The sequence below is a fragment of the Phyllobates terribilis genome, unplaced genomic scaffold, assembly GCF_046119375.1.
Source record: "Phyllobates terribilis strain yellow unplaced genomic scaffold, ASM4611937v1 Scaffold_160__1_contigs__length_4322635, whole genome shotgun sequence".
Taxonomy (NCBI): Eukaryota; Metazoa; Chordata; class Amphibia; order Anura; family Dendrobatidae; genus Phyllobates; species Phyllobates terribilis.
The window spans coordinates 3,921,151-3,942,181 of record NW_027362920.1 but is presented as its reverse complement, the minus strand read 5'-3'; the positions used below and the strand labels follow the sequence as shown (position 1 = coordinate 3,942,181).

Sequence of the window (21,031 nt, the reverse complement as noted above, 5' to 3'; positions counted from 1 at the left end):
ATCCTGCCTGCAGTAGATGGAATGTGGCAATGGAACGCTGGCTGCGCGTGTCATAATAGGCTCTGAGCCTTTATATACCTGTGCACAGCAGCAGCCACCTTCAGTCTGCTGCTGGACAGCCAGCAGCAGCAGCAGCAGGAGAGGTATGTAATCAGGAGCCCTCCTGCTAAGGGTAGACAGCTGCTCGTTCCACCCCACCCCCCGCCTTAATTGGTTCTCCTCCCTTCCAACGGTGTTGAGGCGGGTGGGAACAGCAGGGGGTGAAGGTGTTGTGTTTAAAGAGGTGGAGTTATGCAGATCTAAAACGCGTGGATTGCAGCAGCAGCAAGCCGAAAAGTGCAGGCATGTAAGGGATCTAGAGGTTGACAACATGTCTTCTTAACGGGAGTCCAGGAGCTCATCTCCACAAATGGACTTTTCAGGATCCTTGGGTGGCTCCGTAGTTTGAAACCAATTCTGGTTATCGCTTCTCGGCCTTTTGGCTAAGATCAAGTGTAGTATCTGTTCTTATCAGTTTAATATCTGATACGTCCCCTATCTGGGGACCATATATTAAATGGATTTTTAGAACAGGGAGATGGAAAAAGAGCTTGCTCTGTCCACTCCACGCATTGACCTGGTATTGCAGTATCTCCAGGACCGGTGCACCCCTTCTTTAATGCAGTTTCTAAAATCAGAAAGAATTGAATTCAATGTTTTTTGTTCATTTTGCTTGTTTGTCGGATTTTGGGATGGACTCTTTGGCTTTGCTTTTCTTCTCCTCATTGGATTTTTCATGTTCAAAGTTGCAGAAGCCAGATTACAAGCTCATTTTGGTTCAACTTCAGCAACTGTGCATTGCATTGCCATGTAATGTGATGCAATGCTATCTTTCTAGCTCTCCCTTTTTACTTCCTTTTGGATAAACAGACATATTAGGCAAGCATTTTGGAGCTTTCACCTAAATAACTACAGGTGGTGAGATAAGCTGCACAATATAATTGACCTTTCAGTATATTGTTGCACACACACCATCTATTTAGCAAATGCCCTTGTTATCAACAGCAGCCTTTTAAACTCACCTGAGCTAACAGGTATGTGCGCTGGTTACTCTGCTGCGCTTAAAATTTCTTTTTTGGTTTGCTACAATGCCTTTTCTGAAACGTTGTCTCCTTCTGCTGGAACACTGACTTCTTTCATTTAATGCCTGCAGACTATAAAAGAGAACCCAACCCAAAAAGTTTGGTTGATTAGTCTGTGGCATTCTGTTAAACTGTTGCTTATGGCGGTCTCTGTGAGCTTCTCAGCGACATTCAGCCAGCCAGGTATCCTGCCTGCAGTAGATGGAATGTGGCAATGGAACGCTGGCTGCGCGTGTCATAATAGGCTCTGAGCCTTTATATACCTGTGCACAGCAGCAGCCACCTTCAGTCTGCTGCTGGACAGCCAGCAGCAGCAGCAGCAGGAGAGGTATGTAATCAGGAGCCCTCCTGCTAAGGGTAGACAGCTGCTCGTTCCACCCCACCCCCCGCCTTAATTGGTTCTCCTCCCTTCCAACGGTGTTGAGGCGGGTGGGAACAGCAGGGGGTGAAGGTGCTGTGTTTAAAGAGGTGGAGTTATGCAGATCTAAAACGCGTGGATTGCAGCAGCAGCAAGCCGAAAAGTGCAGGCATGTAAGGGATCTAGAGGTTGACAACATGTCTTCTTAACGGGAGTCCAGGAGCTCATCTCCACAAATGGACTTTTCAGGATCCTTGGGTGGCTCCGTAGTTTGAAACCAATTCTGGTTATCGCTTCTCGGCCTTTTGGCTAAGATCAAGTGTAGTATCTGTTCTTATCAGTTTAATATCTGATACGTCCCCTATCTGGGGACCATATATTAAATGGATTTTTAGAACAGGGAGATGGAAAAAGAGCTTGCTCTGTCCACTCCACGCATTGACCTGGTATTGCAGTATCTCCAGGACCGGTGCACCCCTTCTTTAATGCAGTTTCTAAAATCAGAAAGAATTGAATTCAATGTTTTTTGTTCATTTTGCTTGTTTGTCGGATTTTGGGATGGACTCTTTGGCTTTGCTTTTCTTCTCCTCATTGGATTTTTCATGTTCAAAGTTGCAGAAGCCAGATTACAAGCTCATTTTGGTTCAACTTCAGCAACTGTGCATTGCATTGCCATGTAATGTGATGCAATGCTATCTTTCTAGCTCTCCCTTTTTACTTCCTTTTGGATAAACAGACATATTAGGCAAGCATTTTGGAGCTTTCACCTAAATAACTACAGGTGGTGAGATAAGCTGCACAATATAATTGACCTTTCAGTATATTGTTGCACACACACCATCTATTTAGCAAATGCCCTTGTTATCAACAGCAGCCTTTTAAACTCACCTGAGCTAACAGGTATGTGCGCTGGTTACTCTGCTGCGGTTAAAATTTCTTTTTTGGTTTGCTACAATGCCTTTTCTGAAACGTTGTCTCCTTCTGCTGGAACACTGACTTCTTTCATTTAATGCCTGCAGACTATAAAAGAGAACCCAACCCAAAAAGTTTGGTTGATTAGTCTGTGGCATTCTGTTAAACTGTTGCTTATGGCGGTCTCTGTGAGCTTCTCAGCGACATTCAGCCAGCCAGGTATCCTGCCTGCAGTAGATGGAATGTGGCAATGGAACGCTGGCTGCGCGTGTCATAATAGGCTCTGAGCCTTTATATACCTGTGCACAGCAGCAGCCACCTTCAGTCTGCTGCTGGACAGCCAGCAGCAGCAGCAGCAGGAGAGGTATGTAATCAGGAGCCCTCCTGCTAAGGGTAGACAGCTGCTCGTTCCACCCCACCCCCCGCCTTAATTGGTTCTCCTCCCTTCCAACGGTGTTGAGGCGGGTGGGAACAGCAGGGGGTGAAGGTGCTGTGTTTAAAGAGGTGGAGTTATGCAGATCTAAAACGCGTGGATTGCAGCAGCAGCAAGCCGAAAAGTGCAGGCATGTAAGGGATCTAGAGGTTGACAACATGTCTTCTTAACGGGAGTCCAGGAGCTCATCTCCACAAATGGACTTTTCAGGATCCTTGGGTGGCTCCGTAGTTTGAAACCAATTCTGGTTATCGCTTCTCGGCCTTTTGGCTAAGATCAAGTGTAGTATCTGTTCTTATCAGTTTAATATCTGATACGTCCCCTATCTGGGGACCATATATTAAATGGATTTTTAGAACAGGGAGATGGAAAAAGAGCTTGCTCTGTCCACTCCACGCATTGACCTGGTATTGCAGTATCTCCAGGACCGGTGCACCCCTTCTTTAATGCAGTTTCTAAAATCAGAAAGAATTGAATTCAATGTTTTTTGTTCATTTTGCTTGTTTGTCGGATTTTGGGATGGACTCTTTGGCTTTGCTTTTCTTCTCCTCATTGGATTTTTCATGTTCAAAGTTGCAGAAGCCAGATTACAAGCTCATTTTGGTTCAACTTCAGCAACTGTGCATTGCATTGCCATGTAATGTGATGCAATGCTATCTTTCTAGCTCTCCCTTTTTACTTCCTTTTGGATAAACAGACATATTAGGCAAGCATTTTGGAGCTTTCACCTAAATAACTACAGGTGGTGAGATAAGCTGCACAATATAATTGACCTTTCAGTATATTGTTGCACACACACCATCTATTTAGCAAATGCCCTTGTTATCAACAGCAGCCTTTTAAACTCACCTGAGCTAACAGGTATGTGCGCTGGTTACTCTGCTGCGGTTAAAATTTCTTTTTTGGTTTGCTACAATGCCTTTTCTGAAACGTTGTCTCCTTCTGCTGGAACACTGACTTCTTTCATTTAATGCCTGCAGACTATAAAAGAGAACCCAACCCAAAAAGTTTGGTTGATTAGTCTGTGGCATTCTGTTAAACTGTTGCTTATGGCGGTCTCTGTGAGCTTCTCAGCGACATTCAGCCAGCCAGGTATCCTGCCTGCAGTAGATGGAATGTGGCAATGGAACGCTGGCTGCGCGTGTCATAATAGGCTCTGAGCCTTTATATACCTGTGCACAGCAGCAGCCACCTTCAGTCTGCTGCTGGACAGCCAGCAGCAGCAGCAGGAGAGGTATGTAATCAGGAGCCCTCCTGCTAAGGGTAGACAGCTGCTCGTTCCACCCCACCCCCCGCCTTAATTGGTTCTCCTCCCTTCCAACGGTGTTGAGGCGGGTGGGAACAGCAGGGGGTGAAGGTGCTGTGTTTAAAGAGGTGGAGTTATGCAGATCTAAAACGCGTGGATTGCAGCAGCAGCAAGCCGAAAAGTGCAGGCATGTAAGGGATCTAGAGGTTGACAACATGTCTTCTTAACGGGAGTCCAGGAGCTCATCTCCACAAATGGACTTTTCAGGATCCTTGGGTGGCTCCGTAGTTTGAAACCAATTCTGGTTATCGCTTCTCGGCCTTTTGGCTAAGATCAAGTGTAGTATCTGTTCTTATCAGTTTAATATCTGATACGTCCCCTATCTGGGGACCATATATTAAATGGATTTTTAGAACAGGGAGATGGAAAAAGAGCTTGCTCTGTCCACTCCACGCATTGACCTGGTATTGCAGTATCTCCAGGACAGGTGCACCCCTTCTTTAAGGCAGTTTCTAAAATCAGAAAGAATTGAATTCAATGTTTTTTGTTCATTTTGCTTGTTTGTCGGATTTTGGGATGGACTCTTTGGCTTTGCTTTTCTTCTCCTCATTGGATTTTTCATGTTCAAAGTTGCAGAAGCCAGATTACAAGCTCATTTTGGTTCAACTTCAGCAACTGTGCATTGCATTGCCATGTAATGTGATGCAATGCTATCTTTCTAGCTCTCCCTTTTTACTTCCTTTTGGATAAACAGACATATTAGGCAAGCATTTTGGAGCTTTCACCTAAATAACTACAGGTGGTGAGATAAGCTGCACAATATAATTGACCTTTCAGTATATTGTTGCACACACACCATCTATTTAGCAAATGCCCTTGTTATCAACAGCAGCCTTTTAAACTCACCTGAGCTAACAGGTATGTGCGCTGGTTACTCTGCTGCGCTTAAAATTTCTTTTTTGGTTTGCTACAATGCCTTTTCTGAAACGTTGTCTCCTTCTGCTGGAACACTGACTTCTTTCATTTAATGCCTGCAGACTATAAAAGAGAACCCAACCCAAAAAGTTTGGTTGATTAGTCTGTGGCATTCTGTTAAACTGTTGCTTATGGCGGTCTCTGTGAGCTTCTCAGCGACATTCAGCCAGCCAGGTATCCTGCCTGCAGTAGATGGAATGTGGCAATGGAACGCTGGCTGCGCGTGTCATAATAGGCTCTGAGCCTTTATATACCTGTGCACAGCAGCAGCCACCTTCAGTCTGCTGCTGGACAGCCAGCAGCAGCAGCAGCAGCAGCAGGAGAGGTATGTAATCAGGAGCCCTCCTGCTAAGGGTAGACAGCTGCTCGTTCCACCCCACCCCCCGCCTTAATTGGTTCTCCTCCCTTCCAACGGTGTTGAGGCGGGTGGGAACAGCAGGGGGTGAAGGTGCTGTGTTTAAAGAGGTGGAGTTATGCAGATCTAAAACGCGTGGATTGCAGCAGCAGCAAGCCGAAAAGTGCAGGCATGTAAGGGATCTAGAGGTTGACAACATGTCTTCTTAACGGGAGTCCAGGAGCTCATCTCCACAAATGGACTTTTCAGGATCCTTGGGTGGCTCCGTAGTTTGAAACCAATTCTGGTTATCGCTTCTCGGCCTTTTGGCTAAGATCAAGTGTAGTATCTGTTCTTATCAGTTTAATATCTGATACGTCCCCTATCTGGGGACCATATATTAAATGGATTTTTAGAACAGGGAGATGGAAAAAGAGCTTGCTCTGTCCACTCCACGCATTGACCTGGTATTGCAGTATCTCCAGGACCGGTGCACCCCTTCTTTAATGCAGTTTCTAAAATCAGAAAGAATTGAATTCAATGTTTTTTGTTCATTTTGCTTGTTTGTCGGATTTTGGGATGGACTCTTTGGCTTTGCTTTTCTTCTCCTCATTGGATTTTTCATGTTCAAAGTTGCAGAAGCCAGATTACAAGCTCATTTTGGTTCAACTTCAGCAACTGTGCATTGCATTGCCATGTAATGTGATGCAATGCTATCTTTCTAGCTCTCCCTTTTTACTTCCTTTTGGGTAAACAGACATATTAGGCAAGCATTTTGGAGCTTTCACCTAAATAACTACAGGTGGTGAGATAAGCTGCACAATATAATTGACCTTTCAGTATATTGTTGCACACACACCATCTATTTAGCAAATGCCCTTGTTATCAACAGCAGCCTTTTAAACTCACCTGAGCTAACAGGTATGTGCGCTGGTTACTCTGCTGCGCTTAAAATTTCTTTTTTGGTTTGCTACAATGCCTTTTCTGAAACGTTGTCTCCTTCTGCTGGAACACTGACTTATTTCATTTAATTCCTGCAGACTATAAAAGAGAACCCAACCCAAAAAGTTTGGTTGATTAGTCTGTGGCATTCTGTTAAACTGTTGCTTATGGCGGTCTCTGTGAGCTTCTCAGCGACATTCAGCCAGCCAGGTATCCTGCCTGCAGTAGATGGAATGTGGCAATGGAACGCTGGCTGCGCGTGTCATAATAGGCTCTGAGCCTTTATATACCTGTGCACAGCAGCAGCCACCTTCAGTCTGCTGCTGGACAGCCAGCAGCAGCAGCAGCAGGAGAGGTATGTAATCAGGAGCCCTCCTGCTAAGGGTAGACAGCTGCTCGTTCCACCCCACCCCCCGCCTTAATTGGTTCTCCTCCCTTCCAACGGTGTTGAGGCGGGTGGGAACAGCAGGGGGTGAAGGTGCTGTGTTTAAAGAGGTGGAGTTATGCAGATCTAAAACGCGTGGATTGCAGCAGCAGCAAGCCGAAAAGTGCAGGCATGTAAGGGATCTAGAGGTTGACAACATGTCTTCTTAACGGGAGTCCAGGAGCTCATCTCCACAAATGGACTTTTCAGGATCCTTGGGTGGCTCCGTAGTTTGAAACCAATTCTGGTTATCGCTTCTCGGCCTTTTGGCTAAGATCAAGTGTAGTATCTGTTCTTATCAGTTTAATATCTGATACGTCCCCTATCTGGGGACCATATATTAAATGGATTTTTAGAACAGGGAGATGGAAAAAGAGCTTGCTCTGTCCACTCCACGCATTGACCTGGTATTGCAGTATCTCCAGGACCGGTGCACCCCTTCTTTAATGCAGTTTCTAAAATCAGAAAGAATTGAATTCAATGTTTTTTGTTCATTTTGCTTGTTTGTCGGATTTTGGGATGGACTCTTTGGCTTTGCTTTTCTTCTCCTCATTGGATTTTTCATGTTCAAAGTTGCAGAAGCCAGATTACAAGCTCATTTTGGTTCAACTTCAGCAACTGTGCATTGCATTGCCATGTAATGTGATGCAATGCTATCTTTCTAGCTCTCCCTTTTTACTTCCTTTTGGATAAACAGACATATTAGGCAAGCATTTTGGAGCTTTCACCTAAATAACTACAGGTGGTGAGATAAGCTGCACAATATAATTGACCTTTCAGTATATTGTTGCACACACACCATCTATTTAGCAAATGCCCTTGTTATCAACAGCAGCCTTTTAAACTCACCTGAGCTAACAGGTATGTGCGCTGGTTACTCTGCTGCACTTAAAATTTCTTTTTTGGTTTGCTACAATGCCTTTTCTGAAACGTTGTCTCCTTCTGCTGGAACACTGACTTCTTTCATTTAATGCCTGCAGACTATAAAAGAGAACCCAACCCAAAAAGTTTGGTTGATTAGTCTGTGTCATTCTGTTAAACTGTTGCTTATGGCGGTCTCTGTGAGCTTCTCAGCGACATTCAGCCAGCCAGGTATCCTGCCTGCAGTAGATGGAATGTGGCAATGGAACGCTGGCTGCGCGTGTCATAATAGGCTCTGAGCCTTTATATACCTGTGCACAGCAGCAGCCACCTTCAGTCTGCTGCTGGACAGCCAGCAGCAGCAGCAGCAGGAGAGGTATGTAATCAGGAGCCCTCCTGCTAAGGGTAGACAGCTGCTCGTTCCACCCCACCCCCCGCCTTAATTGGTTCTCCTCCCTTCCAACGGTGTTGAGGCGGGTGGGAACAGCAGGGGGTGAAGGTGCTGTGTTTAAAGAGGTGGAGTTATGCAGATCTAAAACGCGTGGATTGCAGCAGCAGCAAGCCGAAAAGTGCAGGCATGTAAGGGATCTAGAGGTTGACAACATGTCTTCTTAACGGGAGTCCAGGAGCTCATCTCCACAAATGGACTTTTCAGGATCCTTGGGTGGCTCCGTAGTTTGAAACCAATTCTGGTTATCGCTTCTCGGCCTTTTGGCTAAGATCAAGTGCAGTGATCTAGCGGTTGCTGCCTTGGTCTTGGCTGGGAGGCGCTTGGGGTACCCGACTCCTTGGCCTGGGGGGATCGCTACACTTATCGGTGGAGCTAAACCCCCCTGCTGCTATTAGGGAGTCGGATTAGTCCCTGGGCAACGAGAGGCGATCACCTTGTCACCACACATAGCTGTGGGGGGCAACTGTCGCCACACATAGCTGTGGTGGCAACATTTGGAGGATTAAAAGGAAAAAACGGAAGGAAAACGGATCGTTGAGATGGAGTTTTGGAAAAAGAAGAGATGCTTACGTTTTTTTGTGAAACGGGAGACGGAAGAAACTTTTTTGGAAGAAAAATGGATTCTGGAAATTTTGAGGAAATATGAAGTTTTGGAGAAGGATATCTACTGTATGCAAGAAATAAAGCAAGGTAAAGTTTGTGATGTGATTCTAGTTTCTGAGGAAAAGTGCATTCATTTTTTCAAAGGCTGGAGTGAAGAGGATTCTGGGAAAATTGGAGTAAGTGCATCATTCATGGGGAAACCGAAGAGTGTGATAATTTACATGGACAATCCGTTTGTGGAAATAGAGGAGATAATGGTTTTTTTGGAATCTAAATGTAAGATGGTAAAGTTTCAGAAATTATACAGGAACAAAGTTGGTATTTGGAACGGAAAGAGACGTTTTTTGGTGTGGACAACAGGAGAAGAAAATTTGCATAATGGGAGGATTATGTTAAACGGGAGTTCTGGGTATTGTTACATGGAAAGCAGCAAAGGAACTTTTGAAAAGAACTTTGGAGGACAAAAGGAAGATATTGGTGATAAAATGAAGAAGGAAGTTGATGCGATAATTATAGAGGAGAATAAGCAGGGAAAAGAAGTTGAAAGTTTAAAGGTGAAATTGAAGAAAAAGGTAACGGTACAGGAAAATTGTGGATCAAGGAAAGTATCTGGTGAAAAGAAAGAAGTAAAAGAGGAAAAGGGTAAAGTGTTGGAGAAGGTGGTGACTTTCAGAGATGATGAGGAAGAGTATGATTGGGAACAGATGCGGTTAGAGCATGAGGAGGAAGAAAAGAAGTTAAGGGGTTTTGTTGGGAGGAAAGTAAAAGAGAAAAAGGGGATATTTAGTTTGGGAAACCGGGTGAAGTAATGTCAGTTGTGATTTGTTTGGAAACTGTTGAAACTGCAAAGGAATTGTTATGTTTAACTTTATATATATTAATTCAAATTAAAAAATATAAATATAATATCTAAACACGATGATGGAACTAAAATCTTGAGTTTGGTGATATATGATTTAAGATTATAAAACTTAATTTCTGAGTGTTTGGAACAAAAAAAAAAAAAAAAAAAAAAAAAATCTGTTCTTATCAGTTTAATATCTGATACGTCCCCTATCTGGGGACCATATATTAAATGGATTTTTAGAACAGGGAGATGGAAAAAGAGCTTGCTCTGTCCACTCCACGCATTGACCTGGTATTGCAGTATCTCCAGGACCGGTGCACCCCTTCTTTAATGCAGTTTCTAAAATCAGAAAGAATTGAATTCAATGTTTTTTGTTCATTTTGCTTGTTTGTCGGATTTTGGGATGGACTCTTTGGCTTTGCTTTTCTTCTCCTCATTGGATTTTTCATGTTCAAAGTTGCAGAAGCCAGATTACAAGCTCATTTTGGTTCAACTTCAGCAACTGTGCATTGCATTGCCATGTAATGTGATGCAATGCTATCTTTCTAGCTCTCCCTTTTTACTTCCTTTTGGATAAACAGACATATTAGGCAAGCATTTTGGAGCTTTCACCTAAATAACTACAGGTGGTGAGATAAGCTGCACAATATAATTGACCTTTCAGTATATTGTTGCACACACACCATCTATTTAGCAAATGCCCTTGTTATCAACAGCAGCCTTTTAAACTCACCTGAGCTAACAGGTATGTGCGCTGGTTACTCTGCTGCGCTTAAAATTTCTTTTTTGGTTTGCTACAATGCCTTTTCTGAAACGTTGTCTCCTTCTGCTGGAACACTGACTTCTTTCATTTAATGCCTGCAGACTATAAAAGAGAACCCAACCCAAAAAGTTTGGTTGATTAGTCTGTGGCATTCTGTTAAACTGTTGCTTATGGCGGTCTCTGTGAGCTTCTCAGCGACATTCAGCCAGCCAGGTATCCTGCCTGCAGTAGATGGAATGTGGCAATGGAACGCTGGCTGCGCGTGTCATAATAGGCTCTGAGCCTTTATATACCTGTGCACAGCAGCAGCCACCTTCAGTCTGCTGCTGGACAGCCAGCAGCAGCAGCAGCAGGAGAGGTATGTAATCAGGAGCCCTCCTGCTAAGGGTAGACAGCTGCTCGTTCCACCCCACCCCCCGCCTTAATTGGTTCTCCTCCCTTCCAACGGTGTTGAGGCGGGTGGGAACAGCAGGGGGTGAAGGTGCTGTGTTTAAAGAGGTGGAGTTATGCAGATCTAAAACGCGTGGATTGCAGCAGCAGCAAGCCGAAAAGTGCAGGCATGTAAGGGATCTAGAGGTTGACAACATGTCTTCTTAACGGGAGTCCAGGAGCTCATCTCCACAAATGGACTTTTCAGGATCCTTGGGTGGCTCCGTAGTTTGAAACCAATTCTGGTTATCGCTTCTCGGCCTTTTGGCTAAGATCAAGTGTAGTATCTGTTCTTATCAGTTTAATATCTGATACGTCCCCTATCTGGGGACCATATATTAAATGGATTTTTAGAACAGGGAGATGGAAAAAGAGCTTGCTCTGTCCACTCCACGCATTGACCTGGTATTGCAGTATCTCCAGGACCGGTGCACCCCTTCTTTAATGCAGTTTCTAAAATCAGAAAGAATTGAATTCAATGTTTTTTGTTCATTTTGCTTGTTTGTCGGATTTTGGGATGGACTCTTTGGCTTTGCTTTTCTTCTCCTCATTGGATTTTTCATGTTCAAAGTTGCAGAAGCCAGATTACAAGCTCATTTTGGTTCAACTTCAGCAACTGTGCATTGCATTGCCATGTAATGTGATGCAATGCTATCTTTCTAGCTCTCCCTTTTTACATCCTTTTGGATAAACAGACATATTAGGCAAGCATTTTGGAGCTTTCACCTAAATAACTACAGGTGGTGAGATAAGCTGCACAATATAATTGACCTTTCAGTATATTGTTGCACACACACCATCTATTTAGCAAATGCCCTTGTTATCAACAGCAGCCTTTTAAACTCACCTGAGCTAACAGGTATGTGCGCTGGTTACTCTGCTGCGCTTAAAATTTCTTTTTTGGTTTGCTACAATGCCTTTTCTGAAACGTTGTCTCCTTCTGCTGGAACACTGACTTCTTTCATTTAATGCCTGCAGACTATAAAAGAGAACCCAACCCAAAAAGTTTGGTTGATTAGTCTGTGGCATTCTGTTAAACTGTTGCTTATGGCGGTCTCTGTGAGCTTCTCAGCGACATTCAGCCAGCCAGGTATCCTGCCTGCAGTAGATGGAATGTGGCAATGGAACGCTGGCTGCGCGTGTCATAATAGGCTCTGAGCCTTTATATACCTGTGCACAGCAGCAGCCACCTTCAGTCTGCTGCTGGACAGCCAGCAGCAGCAGCAGCAGGAGAGGTATGTAATCAGGAGCCCTCCTGCTAAGGGTAGACAGCTGCTCGTTCCACCCCACCCCCCGCCTTAATTGGTTCTCCTCCCTTCCAACGGTGTTGAGGCGGGTGGGAACAGCAGGGGGTGAAGGTGTTGTGTTTAAAGAGGTGGAGTTATGCAGATCTAAAACGCGTGGATTGCAGCAGCAGCAAGCCGAAAAGTGCAGGCATGTAAGGGATCTAGAGGTTGACAACATGTCTTCTTAACGGGAGTCCAGGAGCTCATCTCCACAAATGGACTTTTCAGGATCCTTGGGTGGCTCCGTAGTTTGAAACCAATTCTGGTTATCGCTTCTCGGCCTTTTGGCTAAGATCAAGTGTAGTATCTGTTCTTATCAGTTTAATATCTGATACGTCCCCTATCTGGGGACCATATATTAAATGGATTTTTAGAACAGGGAGATGGAAAAAGAGCTTGCTCTGTCCACTCCACGCATTGACCTGGTATTGCAGTATCTCCAGGACCGGTGCACCCCTTCTTTAATGCAGTTTCTAAAATCAGAAAGAATTGAATTCAATGTTTTTTGTTCATTTTGCTTGTTTGTCGGATTTTGGGATGGACTCTTTGGCTTTGCTTTTCTTCTCCTCATTGGATTTTTCATGTTCAAAGTTGCAGAAGCCAGATTACAAGCTCATTTTGGTTCAACTTCAGCAACTGTGCATTGCATTGCCATGTAATGTGATGCAATGCTATCTTTCTAGCTCTCCCTTTTTACTTCCTTTTGGATAAACAGACATATTAGGCAAGCATTTTGGAGCTTTCACCTAAATAACTACAGGTGGTGAGATAAGCTGCACAATATAATTGACCTTTCAGTATATTGTTGCACACACACCATCTATTTAGCAAATGCCCTTGTTATCAACAGCAGCCTTTTAAACTCACCTGAGCTAACAGGTATGTGCGCTGGTTACTCTGCTGCGCTTAAAATTTCTTTTTTGGTTTGCTACAATGCCTTTTCTGAAACGTTGTCTCCTTCTGCTGGAACACTGACTTCTTTCATTTAATGCCTGCAGACTATAAAAGAGAACCCAACCCAAAAAGTTTGGTTGATTAGTCTGTGGCATTCTGTTAAACTGTTGCTTATGGCGGTCTCTGTGAGCTTCTCAGCGACATTCAGCCAGCCAGGTATCCTGCCTGCAGTAGATGGAATGTGGCAATGGAACGCTGGCTGCGCGTGTCATAATAGGCTCTGAGCCTTTATATACCTGTGCACAGCAGCAGCCACCTTCAGTCTGCTGCTGGACAGCCAGCAGCAGCAGCAGCAGGAGAGGTATGTAATCAGGAGCCCTCCTGCTAAGGGTAGACAGCTGCTCGTTCCACCCCACCCCCCGCCTTAATTGGTTCTCCTCCCTTCCAACGGTGTTGAGGCGGGTGGGAACAGCAGGGGGTGAAGGTGCTGTGTTTAAAGAGGTGGAGTTATGCAGATCTAAAACGCGTGGATTGCAGCAGCAGCAAGCCGAAAAGTGCAGGCATGTAAGGGATCTAGAGGTTGACAACATGTCTTCTTAACGGGAGTCCAGGAGCTCATCTCCACAAATGGACTTTTCAGGATCCTTGGGTGGCTCCGTAGTTTGAAACCAATTCTGGTTATCGCTTCTCGGCCTTTTGGCTAAGATCAAGTGTAGTATCTGTTCTTATCAGTTTAATATCTGATACGTCCCCTATCTGGGGACCATATATTAAATGGATTTTTAGAACAGGGAGATGGAAAAAGAGCTTGCTCTGTCCACTCCACGCATTGACCTGGTATTGCAGTATCTCCAGGACCGGTGCACCCCTTCTTTAATGCAGTTTCTAAAATCAGAAAGAATTGAATTCAATGTTTTTTGTTCATTTTGCTTGTTTGTCGGATTTTGGGATGGACTCTTTGGCTTTGCTTTTCTTCTCCTCATTGGATTTTTCATGTTCAAAGTTGCAGAAGCCAGATTACAAGCTCATTTTGGTTCAACTTCAGCAACTGTGCATTGCATTGCCATGTAATGTGATGCAATGCTATCTTTCTAGCTCTCCCTTTTTACTTCCTTTTGGATAAACAGACATATTAGGCAAGCATTTTGGAGCTTTCACCTAAATAACTACAGGTGGTGAGATAAGCTGCACAATATAATTGACCTTTCAGTATATTGTTGCACACACACCATCTATTTAGCAAATGCCCTTGTTATCAACAGCAGCCTTTTAAACTCACCTGAGCTAACAGGTATGTGCGCTGGTTACTCTGCTGCGCTTAAAATTTCTTTTTTGGTTTGCTACAATGCCTTTTCTGAAACGTTGTCTCCTTCTGCTGGAACACTGACTTCTTTCATTTAATGCCTGCAGACTATAAAAGAGAACCCAACCCAAAAAGTTTGGTTGATTAGTCTGTGGCATTCTGTTAAACTGTTGCTTATGGCGGTCTCTGTGAGCTTCTCAGCGACATTCAGCCAGCCAGGTATCCTGCCTGCAGTAGATGGAATGTGGCAATGGAACGCTGGCTGCGCGTGTCATAATAGGCTCTGAGCCTTTATATACCTGTGCACAGCAGCAGCCACCTTCAGTCTGCTGCTGGACAGCCAGCAGCAGCAGCAGCAGGAGAGGTATGTAATCAGGAGCCCTCCTGCTAAGGGTAGACAGCTGCTCGTTCCACCCCACCCCCCGCCTTAATTGGTTCTCCTCCCTTCCAACGGTGTTGAGGCGGGTGGGAACAGCAGGGGGTGAAGGTGCTGTGTTTAAAGAGGTGGAGTTATGCAGATCTAAAACGCGTGGATTGCAGCAGCAGCAAGCCGAAAAGTGCAGGCATGTAAGGGATCTAGAGGTTGACAACATGTCTTCTTAACGGGAGTCCAGGAGCTCATCTCCACAAATGGACTTTTCAGGATCCTTGGGTGGCTCCGTAGTTTGAAACCAATTCTGGTTATCGCTTCTCGGCCTTTTGGCTAAGATCAAGTGTAGTATCTGTTCTTATCAGTTTAATATCTGATACGTCCCCTATCTGGGGACCATATATTAAATGGATTTTTAGAACAGGGAGATGGAAAAAGAGCTTGCTCTGTCCACTCCACGCATTGACCTGGTATTGCAGTATCTCCAGGACCGGTGCACCCCTTCTTTAATGCAGTTTCTAAAATCAGAAAGAATTGAATTCAATGTTTTTTGTTCATTTTGCTTGTTTGTCGGATTTTGGGATGGACTCTTTGGCTTTGCTTTTCTTTTCCTCATTGGATTTTTCATGTTCAAAGTTGCAGAAGCCAGATTACAAGCTCATTTTGGTTCAACTTCAGCAACTGTGCATTGCATTGCCATGTAATGTGATGCAATGCTATCTTTCTAGCTCTCCCTTTTTACTTCCTTTTGGATAAACAGACATATTAGGCAAGCATTTTGGAGCTTTCACCTAAATAACTACAGGTGGTGAGATAAGCTGCACAATATAATTGACCTTTCAGTATATTGTTGCACACACACCATCTATTTAGCAAATGCCCTTGTTATCAACAGCAGCCTTTTAAACTCACCTGAGCTAACAGGTATGTGCGCTGGTTACTCTGCTGCGCTTAAAATTTCTTTTTTGGTTTGCTACAATGCCTTTTCTGAAACGTTGTCTCCTTCTGCTGGAACACTGACTTCTTTCATTTAATGCCTGCAGACTATAAAAGAGAACCCAACCCAAAAAGTTTGGTTGATTAGTCTGTGGCATTCTGTTAAACTGTTGCTTATGGCGGTCTCTGTGAGCTTCTCAGCGACATTCAGCCAGCCAGGTATCCTGCCTGCAGTAGATGGAATGTGGCAATGGAACGCTGGCTGCGCGTGTCATAATAGGCTCTGAGCCTTTATATACCTGTGCACAGCAGCAGCCACCTTCAGTCTGCTGCTGGACAGCCAGCAGCAGCAGCAGCAGGAGAGGTATGTAATCAGGAGCCCTCCTGCTAAGGGTAGACAGCTGCTCGTTCCACCCCACCCCCCGCCTTAATTGGTTCTCCTCCCTTCCAACGGTGTTGAGGCGGGTGGGAACAGCAGGGGGTGAAGGTGTTGTGTTTAAAGAGGTGGAGTTATGCAGATCTAAAACGCGTGGATTGCAGCAGCAGCAAGCCGAAAAGTGCAGGCATGTAAGGGATCTAGAGGTTGACAACATGTCTTCTTAACGGGAGTCCAGGAGCTCATCTCCACAAATGGACTTTTCAGGATCCTTGGGTGGCTCCGTAGTTTGAAACCAATTCTGGTTATCGCTTCTCGGCCTTTTGGCTAAGATCAAGTGTAGTATCTGTTCTTATCAGTTTAATATCTGATACGTCCCCTATCTGGGGACCATATATTAAATGGATTTTTAGAACAGGGAGATGGAAAAAGAGCTTGCTCTGTCCACTCCACGCATTGACCTGGTATTGCAGTATCTCCAGGACCGGTGCACCCCTTCTTTAATGCAGTTTCTAAAATCAGAAAGAATTGAATTCAATGTTTTTTGTTCATTTTGCTTGTTTGTCAGATTTTGGGATGGACTCTTTGGCTTTGCTTTTCTTCTCCTCATTGGATTTTTCATGTTCAAAGTTGCAGAAGCCAGATTACAAGCTCATTTTGGTTCAACTTCAGCAACTGTGCATTGCATTGCCATGTAATGTGATGCAATGCTATCTTTCTAGCTCTCCCTTTTTACTTCCTTTTGGATAAACAGACATATTAGGCAAGCATTTTGGAGCTTTCACCTAAATAACTACAGGTGGTGAGATAAGCTGCACAATATAATTGACCTTTCAGTATATTGTTGCACACACACCATCTATTTAGCAAATGCCCTTGTTATCAACAGCAGCCTTTTAAACTCACCTGAGCTAACAGGTATGTGCGCTGGTTACTCTGCTGCGCTTAAAATTTCTTTTTTGGTTTGCTACAATGCCTTTTCTGAAACGTTGTCTCCTTCTGCTGGAACACTGACTTCTTTCATTTAATGCCTGCAGACTATAAAAGAGAACCCAACCCAAAAAGTTTGGTTGATTAGTCTGTGGCATTCTGTTAAACTGTTGCTTATGGCGGTCTCTGTGAGCTTCTCAGCGACATTCAGCCAGCCAGGTATCCTGCCTGCAGTAGATGGAATGTGGCAATGGAACGCTGGCTGCGCGTGTCATAATAGGCTCTGAGCCTTTATATACCTGTGCACAGCAGCAGCCACCTTCAGTCTGCTGCTGGACAGCCAGCAGCAGCAGCAGCAGGAGAGGTATGTAATCAGGAGCCCTCCTGCTAAGGGTAGACAGCTGCTCGTTCCACCCCACCCCCCGCCTTAATTGGTTCTCCTCCCTTCCAACGGTGTTGAGGCGGGTGGGAACAGCAGGGGGTGAAGGTGCTGTGTTTAAAGAGGTGGAGTTATGCAGATCTAAAACGCGTGGATTGCAGCAGCAGCAAGCCGAAAAGTGCAGGCATGTAAGGGATCTAGAGGTTGACAACATGTCTTCTTAACGGGAGTCCAGGAGCTCATCTCCACAAATGGACTTTTCAGGATCCTTGGGTGGCTCCGTAGTTTGAAACCAATTCTGGTTATCGCTTCTCGGCCTTTTGGCTAAGATCAAGTGTAGTATCTGTTCTTATCAGTTTAATATCTGATACGTCCCCTATCTGGGGACCATATATTAAATGGATTTTTAGAACAGGGAGATGGAAAAAGAGCTTGCTCTGTCCACTCCACGCATTGACCTGGTATTGCAGTATCTCCAGGACCGGTGCACCCCTTCTTTAATGCAGTTTCTAAAATCAGAAAGAATTGAATTCAATGTTTTTTGTTCATTTTGCTTGTTTGTCGGATTTTGGGATGGACTCTTTGGCTTTGCTTTTCTTCTCCTCATTGGATTTTTCATGTTCAAAGTTGCAGAAGCCAGATTACAAGCTCATTTTGGTTCAACTTCAGCAACTGTGCATTGCATTGCCATGTAATGTGATGCAATGCTATCTTTCTAGCTCTCCCTTTTTACTTCCTTTTGGATAAACAGACATATTAGGCAAGCATTTTGGAGCTTTCACCTAAATAACTACAGGTGGTGAGATAAGCTGCACAATATAATTGACCTTTCAGTATATTGTTGCACACACACCATCTATTTAGCAAATGCCCTTGTTATCAACAGCAGCCTTTTAAACTCACCTGAGCTAACAGGTATGTGCGCTGGTTACTCTGCTGCGCTTAAAATTTCTTTTTTGGTTTGCTACAATGCCTTTTCTGAAACGTTGTCTCCTTCTGCTGGAACACTGACTTCTTTCATTTAATGCCTGCAGACTATAAAAGAGAACCCAACCCAAAAAGTTTGGTTGATTAGTCTGTGGCATTCTGTTAAACTGTTGCTTATGGCGGTCTCTGTGAGCTTCTCAGCGACATTCAGCCAGCCAGGTATCCTGCCTGCAGTAGATGGAATGTGGCAATGGAACGCTGGCTGCGCGTGTCATAATAGGCTCTGAGCCTTTATATACCTGTGCACAGCAGCAGCCACCTTCAGTCTGCTGCTGGACAGCCAGCAGCAGCAGCAGCAGGAGAGGTATGTAATCAGGAGCCCTCCTGCTAAGGGTAGACAGCTGCTCGTTCCACCCCACCCCCCGCCTTAATTGGTTCTCCTCCCTTCCAACGGTGTTGAGGCGGGTGGGAACAGCAGGGGGTGAAGGTGCTGTGTTTAAAGAGGTGGAGTTATGCAGATCTAAAACGCGTGGATTGCAGCAGCAGCAAGCCGAAAAGTGCAGGCATGTAAGGGATCTAGAGGTTGACAACATGTCTTCTTAACGGGAGTCCAGGAGCTCATCTCCACAAATGGACTTTTCAGGATCCTTGGGTGGCTCCGTAGTTTGAAACCAATTCTGGTTATCGCTTCTCGGCCTTTTGGCTAAGATCAAGTGTAGTATCTGTTCTTATCAGTTTAATATCTGATACGTCCCCTATCTGGGGACCATATATTAAATGGATTTTTAGAACAGGGAGATGGAAAAAGAGCTTGCTCTGTCCACTCCACGCATTGACCTGGTATTGCAGTATCTCCAGGACCGGTGCACCCCTTCTTTAATGCAGTTTCTAAAATCAGAAAGAATTGAATTCAATGTTTTTTGTTCATTTTGCTTGTTTGTCGGATTTTGGGATGGACTCTTTGGCTTTGCTTTTCTTTTCCTCATTGGATTTTTCATGTTCAAAGTTGCAGAAGCCAGATTACAAGCTCATTTTGGTTCAACTTCAGCAACTGTGCATTGCATTGCCATGTAATGTGATGCAATGCTATCTTTCTAGCTCTCCCTTTTTACTTCCTTTTGGATAAACAGACATATTAGGCAAGCATTTTGGAGCTTTCACCTAAATAACTACAGGTGGTGAGATAAGCTGCACAATATAATTGACCTTTCAGTATATTGTTGCACACACACCATCTATTTAGCAAATGCCCTTGTTATCAACAGCAGCCTTTTAAACTCACCTGAGCTAACAGGTATGTGCGCTGGTTACTCTGCTGCGCTTAAAATTTCTTTTTTGGTTTGCTACAATGCCTTTTCTGAAACGTTGTCTCCTTCTGCTGGAACACTGACTTCTTTCATTTAATGCCTGCAGACTATAAAAGAGAACCCAACCCAAAAAGTTTGGTTGATTAGTCTGTGGCATTCTGTTAAACTGTTGCTTATGGCGGTCTCTGTGAGCTTCTCAGCGACATTCAGCCAGCCAGGTATCCTGCCTGCAGTAGATGGAATGTGGCAATGGAACGCTGGCTGCGCGTGTCATAATAGGCTCTGAGCCTTTATATACCTGTGCACAGCAGCAGCCACCTTCAGTCTGCTGCTGGACAGCCAGCAGCAGCAGCAGCAGGAGAGGTATGTAATCAGGAGCCCTCCTGCTAAGGGTAGACAGCTGCTCGTTCCACCCCACCCCCCGCCTTAATTGGTTCTCCTCCCTTCCAACGGTGTTGAGGCGGGTGGGAACAGCAGGGGGTGAAGGTGCTGTGTTTAAAGAGGTGGAGTTATGCAGATCTAAAACGCGTGGATTGCAGCAGCAGCAAGCCGAAAAGTGCAGGCATGTAAGGGATCTAGAGGTTGACAACATGTCTTCTTAACGGGAGTCCAGGAGCTCATCTCCACAAATGGACTTTTCAGGATCCTTGGGTGGCTCCGTAGTTTGAAACCAATTCTGGTTATCGCTTCTCGGCCTTTTGGCTAAGATCAAGTGTAGTATCTGTTCTTATCAGTTTAATATCTGATACGTCCCCTATCTGGGGACCATATATTAAATGGATTTTTAGAACAGGGAGATGGAAAAAGAGCTTGCTCTGTCCACTCCACGCATTGACCTGGTATTGCAGTATCTCCAGGACCGGTGCACCCCTTCTTTAATGCAGTTTCTAAAATCAGAAAGAATTGAATTCAATGTTTTTTGTTCATTTTGCTTGTTTGTCGGATTTTGGGATGGACTCTTTGGCTTTGCTTTTCTTCTCCTCATTGGATTTTTCATGTTCAAAGTTGCAGAAGCCAGATTACAAGCTCATTTTGGTTCAACTTCAGCAACTGTGCATTGCATTGCCATGTAATGTGATGCAATGCTATCTTTCTAGCTCTCCCTTTTTACTTCCTTTTGGATAAACAGACATATTAGGCAAGCATTTTGGAGCTTTCACCTAAATAACTACAGGTGGTGAGATAAGCTGCACAATATAATTGACCTTTCAGTATATTGTTGCACACACACCATCTATTTAGCAAATGCCCTTGTTATCAACAGCAGCCTTTTAAACTCACCTGAGCTAACAGGTATGTGCGCTGGTTACTCTGCTGCGCTTAAAATTTCTTTTTTGGTTTGCTACAATGCCTTTTCTGAAACGTTGTCTCCTTCTGCTGGAACACTGACTTCTTTCATTTAATGCCTGCAGACTATAAAAGAGAACCCAACCCAAAAAGTTTGGTTGATTAGTCTGTGGCATTCTGTTAAACTGTTGCTTATGGCGGTCTCTGTGAGCTTCTCAGCGACATTCAGCCAGCCAGGTATCCTGCCTGCAGTAGATGGAATGTGGCAATGGAACGCTGGCTGCGCGTGTCATAATAGGCTCTGAGCCTTTATATACCTGTGCACAGCAGCAGCCAC

The 21,031-nt window shown here is 44.5% G+C and overlaps 14 non-coding genes and 1 pseudogene across 14 annotated transcripts; all 15 read left to right on the top strand.

Annotated features, from left to right (window-relative positions):
* The first annotated feature begins 462 nt into the window (after positions 1-462).
* LOC141207794 (U2 spliceosomal RNA) lies at positions 463-653 on the top strand. Its single transcript, XR_012278118.1, has one exon. It is a non-coding gene; the product is annotated as a U2 spliceosomal RNA (small nuclear RNA).
* A 1,115-nt stretch (positions 654-1,768) lies between these two features.
* On the top strand, positions 1,769-1,959 carry LOC141207792 (U2 spliceosomal RNA). Its single transcript, XR_012278116.1, has one exon. It is a non-coding gene; the product is annotated as a U2 spliceosomal RNA (small nuclear RNA).
* Positions 1,960-3,074: 1,115 nt separating this feature from the next.
* Positions 3,075-3,265, top strand: LOC141207791 (U2 spliceosomal RNA). Its single transcript, XR_012278115.1, has one exon. It is a non-coding gene; the product is annotated as a U2 spliceosomal RNA (small nuclear RNA).
* Positions 3,266-4,377: 1,112 nt separating this feature from the next.
* Positions 4,378-4,568, top strand: LOC141207167 (U2 spliceosomal RNA). Its single transcript, XR_012277589.1, has one exon. It is a non-coding gene; the product is annotated as a U2 spliceosomal RNA (small nuclear RNA).
* Positions 4,569-5,689: 1,121 nt separating this feature from the next.
* LOC141207790 (U2 spliceosomal RNA) lies at positions 5,690-5,880 on the top strand. Its single transcript, XR_012278114.1, has one exon. It is a non-coding gene; the product is annotated as a U2 spliceosomal RNA (small nuclear RNA).
* A 1,115-nt stretch (positions 5,881-6,995) lies between these two features.
* On the top strand, positions 6,996-7,186 carry LOC141207789 (U2 spliceosomal RNA). The gene has a single exon (XR_012278113.1). It is a non-coding gene; the product is annotated as a U2 spliceosomal RNA (small nuclear RNA).
* Positions 7,187-9,629: 2,443 nt separating this feature from the next.
* LOC141207322 (U2 spliceosomal RNA) lies at positions 9,630-9,832 on the top strand (annotated as a pseudogene).
* Positions 9,833-10,947: 1,115 nt separating this feature from the next.
* On the top strand, positions 10,948-11,138 carry LOC141207788 (U2 spliceosomal RNA). Its single transcript, XR_012278112.1, has one exon. It is a non-coding gene; the product is annotated as a U2 spliceosomal RNA (small nuclear RNA).
* A 1,115-nt stretch (positions 11,139-12,253) lies between these two features.
* Positions 12,254-12,444, top strand: LOC141207787 (U2 spliceosomal RNA). Its single transcript, XR_012278111.1, has one exon. It is a non-coding gene; the product is annotated as a U2 spliceosomal RNA (small nuclear RNA).
* Positions 12,445-13,559: 1,115 nt separating this feature from the next.
* LOC141207786 (U2 spliceosomal RNA) lies at positions 13,560-13,750 on the top strand. The gene has a single exon (XR_012278110.1). It is a non-coding gene; the product is annotated as a U2 spliceosomal RNA (small nuclear RNA).
* A 1,115-nt stretch (positions 13,751-14,865) lies between these two features.
* Positions 14,866-15,056, top strand: LOC141207785 (U2 spliceosomal RNA). The gene has a single exon (XR_012278109.1). It is a non-coding gene; the product is annotated as a U2 spliceosomal RNA (small nuclear RNA).
* Positions 15,057-16,171: 1,115 nt separating this feature from the next.
* LOC141207784 (U2 spliceosomal RNA) lies at positions 16,172-16,362 on the top strand. Its single transcript, XR_012278108.1, has one exon. It is a non-coding gene; the product is annotated as a U2 spliceosomal RNA (small nuclear RNA).
* Positions 16,363-17,477: 1,115 nt separating this feature from the next.
* LOC141207783 (U2 spliceosomal RNA) lies at positions 17,478-17,668 on the top strand. Its single transcript, XR_012278107.1, has one exon. It is a non-coding gene; the product is annotated as a U2 spliceosomal RNA (small nuclear RNA).
* Positions 17,669-18,783: 1,115 nt separating this feature from the next.
* Positions 18,784-18,974, top strand: LOC141207781 (U2 spliceosomal RNA). Its single transcript, XR_012278105.1, has one exon. It is a non-coding gene; the product is annotated as a U2 spliceosomal RNA (small nuclear RNA).
* A 1,115-nt stretch (positions 18,975-20,089) lies between these two features.
* Positions 20,090-20,280, top strand: LOC141207780 (U2 spliceosomal RNA). Its single transcript, XR_012278104.1, has one exon. It is a non-coding gene; the product is annotated as a U2 spliceosomal RNA (small nuclear RNA).
* Positions 20,281-21,031: the final 751 nt, after the last annotated feature.